Below are 4,930 nucleotides of genomic sequence, written 5' to 3'. Positions count from 1 at the left end.
CAATCCATTCTTCTTCTTCTGTTAAATGTATTGACAGACAGCAACCAACATTCATGAGGTGCAATCCTGCCGCCTTCCGTACAGGAGTCTTAAGTCCATTCAGAAAATGAAAATACAGTTTTGGCTTATCAGTTTTGAATTATTCTGTGCCCATCTGTTAAATTATAAGAAAATGTTATGACTTAGATGAATATATTTTAGTTTTAGTCTCGTCGCTGCCTCCAATCCATAAATTTTATCACTTGTTAACTTCATGTTATTAACACTTTTAGTCACAGTACTATAACAGGCAGGTTTGCAACAGTATATTAGTCATAATATAGTGAGTGATAAATCTACACAGTATGGAATTAAACACGATTAACCAGCCAGGATACGTACGTGACCTGCCGGGAGGTCATGGTCGTTTGCGATGGGTCACCTGATTTCTCAGCTTGACCTCTATCCTCCCCTCTTTAAGCGTGGATTTGACTTGGCCTGATTTTTAATCTTCTTATTCTTAGAAGTTAAGGTGGAGGGTTACATTTCTCACGTGCAGTCCTAGGTCTGTGAGATGATGCTTCAGCCACCAGGAGGCAGGATACACAAATGAACCTCAAAGTATCATGATTAAGTGAATTATTCAGATCAAATGTGAACTGTTGGGACTGGTGGAGACTTGGTGTTGATTCAGTTGGGTTGCATTATGTTGAGGAAGTATCCATGATAGGTCTATACACTTTATTTACCATCCAAACTTTATTAACCATCCAAACATTGCATTAATTTGCATAGTTAGTGTACACTATCATTAGGATAACTAAATTAGCATTGCGTGTTGTTACCCCTTCACCTGTATCTCTTTAACATTTGCCATCTCATCATGCGTTGGCCAGGGAATAACAAGGTTGAGTATAATTGGCCGGAATCATTTCCAAGTTTGTCAATAATCAACCATACAATGGCCCTTTAGCCCTACTTGCAAATACAAAATGAAACAGCTAGGTAGAATTTCTAGACATTTAATTATAATGTGTAAAAAGAAAATTAGATGATACTGTACTACATATGATACAAAACAAAACCCTTCAAAACTACTCAGTCATGCTTGCATCTGGATCTTGGCATGAGCCCATAGGGTAGTAGAATGTTGTGTGTGAACTGTGAACCAGAGCCATAGAAAAAGAAGTGTGAAAAGTCTATGGAAGTGTCGCAACTCTCTTTTTCTATGGGTCTGCTGTGAACGTGTGGGTAAACTTACAGTGTGATGGTAATGTGAAAATGATATATGTTCACAGTCAAAACCCTCCTACAGAGATGATAGCCCTGTTGTTTCTGGCTGCCCAAGCACTAGAGACATCAACATAAACATAAAGGGCTTTACCTTTATGTTTATGTTGAGACAATAGATCAAGAACAAGGTGGTAGTTTTACTAGAGTCAGCTAATGATATAATCTCTATTCTCTGTGTCCAAACCAATTTTTTACAAGACCAATCTGTGACATAATGTGTACTGCAGCAGGACCGTAATCCAGTTCTACTGGAGTTACAGTCCTGAGCTGGATAACTTTCACAGGTGGCCTGATAGTACGATATCAGTGTAGGCTACAGGCCTGAGACCCATCTGGTCTATTGTAAAGGGAAATGGGGTCTTCCTTTCAGCCAGTGTGACCAAGCTGGCCCAGCATCTCCTTGTTCCAGCATATAAGGTACCTTTAAACCACAACTGAAACATAATTTTTGTCATTTTGCTTCCCAATGACATCTAAGCAGCAAAGAATGAAATTTCTTCCGATGAAGTCATTGTCTGTACTGCCTGTACGTGTGAAAATCAGTGTCACATCTGACTCATCTGATGAGTCTAACTAGTTTAGTTTAATAAGATTGAGTGACAGTGGCTCCCAATTTTAAGACATCCAAAATGTTACCTATAAATACTTGCATGATGTGTTAGAAAAAAATGACAGCAAAAATAACAAGCAATCCCCCAAAATGGGCATACTACGGATCTTTCCATAATGGCTCAATTGCGTGACCATGAACAGTGAGTACATTCCAAAACAAACAAGGAGTTTCCTTCTTCAGAGGTATTTTATTGAGTCTAGACTCTGAAGAGCACATTAGCGTGACAAGCTTAAACAGGATTTTCAGTATTTCTTTCCCCCTTGTTCATGCTTCTCAAACCTCAACAATGAGAGGTGTTATGTTTTTTTTTTTTTACTGAAAACAATGAACAATTTGAAGGAAATGGAAAATCAACTTCTCCAGATGACAGAAAATTGATAGATTTATAAGTAAAAGATAAACCATATCTCATCAAAGTATTGTCTGTTATCTCCAATTGATCCTCTTTAATGTTGTATTATAGGCAGTGTATGCACCACTCACAATAGTAGGCATTGTTATCGTCTGCTTGCCAACGTGTATAGATTTTCCTCTCAAAGCAGGTTACATGCCATGTGGCTACTGTACAATGAAATGAGTTTCCTGATTCAATTTCCCCTTCTGAATCGTAGTTTGCATACTGGGGTCGTGTGAGGAAAACAAGCCGTAACTTGATCCAAACATACGTCTTATTTTTTCTGGATTACAAGTCCCTTTCGAAAACACTTCTCTCAAAGGGTTTCTTGTTACAGAATTTTGTTAAGGGCTTATTATAATAATCCCATGTACTGTAAGACTGCTGTATTTTCATGTATTTACTTATGATTGGAACAACAGGGATTCAAATTCCCTGGAAGTCTGGAATATATTTCTGCAGGATGTTACTCTATTTAAAATTCCAATGTCTTGCAAACAGGTATAACTGATATTATAAAATGTTGTGTGAGCTGAGTGACTGAAGTCTCCCGCTGCAGAGAATACTAAAGTTGCATTGCTTTACAGCTGAATAAATGGAGTTCCTGCAAGTAGATTAATTACAATCTGAAATTGTACTTGTTCCGGGAATTTATTTTTATTGCATGAAGATAAACTTCTTGCCATTGAATACAAAGCATTTTAATGGTTTGTGCTGTATGTTTAAGTCTTGATTCTATCAGAACTTCCTCCTCCTATGAAGGAAGTGCTGTCGAGCTTGGGAGTGTCTTACTTCAGATAAGCCAGATATCTTCAGCCTCTATTGTTCTGTTCCTGTCACCCTATAATTATGCTTCTACATACTTGTTTCAGTTTTTATGTCAGCCTTGTGCATCATATGGCTAATCTTACTGGAGTAAATGATACACACACACATGCATCAAGCATTATTATCAAAATGACTGCGAGAAAATACAGGAAGTAAAGTAATAAGGAAGAGTCAATGTCTGGAACCCAAGTGTATCGAATCAATGATTTATTTTGTGAAAACACTGAAATGTTTCATTCAAGGTTGTCATTATCTGGCGTATCACAGACACATAGGCGTTTAGCCTTGCCATTGAAAAAAAGTTCAGGGTCAGACGAGGAGAGTTGCTGCAGGAACCACTGAGAGGAATGTCCAGCTGGTCCCACTTGACAGAGGCCGATCTTTGTGAAAGAGGGTCCTGACTGTGCTGTCAGGAGAAACACAGCCCAGTGAGCCTGTGACACAAAGAAAGAGCAGTGTTCACCCCCCATGACCTCTGCTTTCTTTACTACTTCTCTTCTGCTCCACTTCCCAAATGAGAAATAACTGTACACATGAATCACTCAGAAGCAGAGCAATACACATGAAAACAGAAGAAGAATTAAGAAATTCTAGTTCTCCATTCCTTTACACAAAGAGGGTCGAAGCTAAACAGAAAATAAATTCTTCCATTTATTTTATTATCTTTCTTTTGCTTCATGTGATGCAGAAACAGAATTGTTTCCTGGTTCTTACACTAATAAAAGTTTGACAGTGATAAATTATTCTTGACAGACAATGAGATTGAACATTTTTGTGTTTTGTCATTACATGAATCATACACTGTGTTACAAAAAATATATTAGGTATATTCTGATGTATTGTTAATGTATAACCCTTTATACAACATTTTCCTCTCTGTTCCGTCTTCCGGAAACAGTTTAGACATACTCCAATGTTTACAGCCCTCAGTGACGCAATGTGCCCTTTATGTTAGTGCTATGGTGTGTGTGTAAGTGCTTGTGAGTAGGTGTGTTTTTGCGTGGTTGGAAGTGTGCGTAAGGTTAGATTTACTTTCCAAACTTGCTGGAGCAGTGAAGAGTCACGTGATCACATTCCATTGGGGAGGCCTCCAGGACTTAGAGATAGCAGGACCTTGATGAGAATAACTGAGCAAGAATGAGTTCACTGTTATAGTGACTTCATGCAATATGAAAACACGAAATTAATTCAGGGATATTTGATGTCAGTGACTGTGCATTCTTCAATATTGTAAGGAGAACATTGTTCCCTAGATTCAGGTGCACATTGAGATTGGTCGATAACTGAGTTCTGAACTTTGGAGGATAAATCAAGTCAAAACAGAAAAAAAAGAATTTACAGCTGAAAGTTGTGTTTCTACTGATGCAGGGATACTAGTGGGACTAGTGTATATTCACTCAGTGTGCCAATGGGAGGATGATCTGGCCTGTTTCTTCAGTAAATAGGAGGAAGTGACCTTTCAACGAGATAAGCATGTGCCTGTGGGCCAACCTTTCATTGATCGGCCTTTCGTTGTAATGAATCATGTCTAAAACCTGTCTGTTCAGCCCTGTCTTGAAGTCAAACCACGATTTTTAACATGATTAGTCTCCATAGAGATGAACATCCCCAGGGAATGGGTGGATTCCATGTGGTGTGGCTAGCTGGGCCAAAATCAAGCATTTGCATGTGTGGTGGGAGTCACGTCGTTCAGTGTGTATTAATAGAATAATTGACTGGTGTAGACCCTCTCTGGGTCTGTCAGTTCAATTCAAAGTATCTAAAGAGGTCTGGCACTAAGGTGACTACTAAAATAGGCCTTTCACAAGGAAGTGTCTTCAGAC

This window comes from Osmerus eperlanus, chromosome 1, assembly GCF_963692335.1.
Source record: "Osmerus eperlanus chromosome 1, fOsmEpe2.1, whole genome shotgun sequence".
Lineage (NCBI taxonomy): Eukaryota > Metazoa > Chordata > Actinopteri > Osmeriformes > Osmeridae > Osmerus > Osmerus eperlanus.
The sequence above is the reverse complement of the archived record's forward strand: the minus strand, read 5'-3'. Positions refer to the sequence as shown.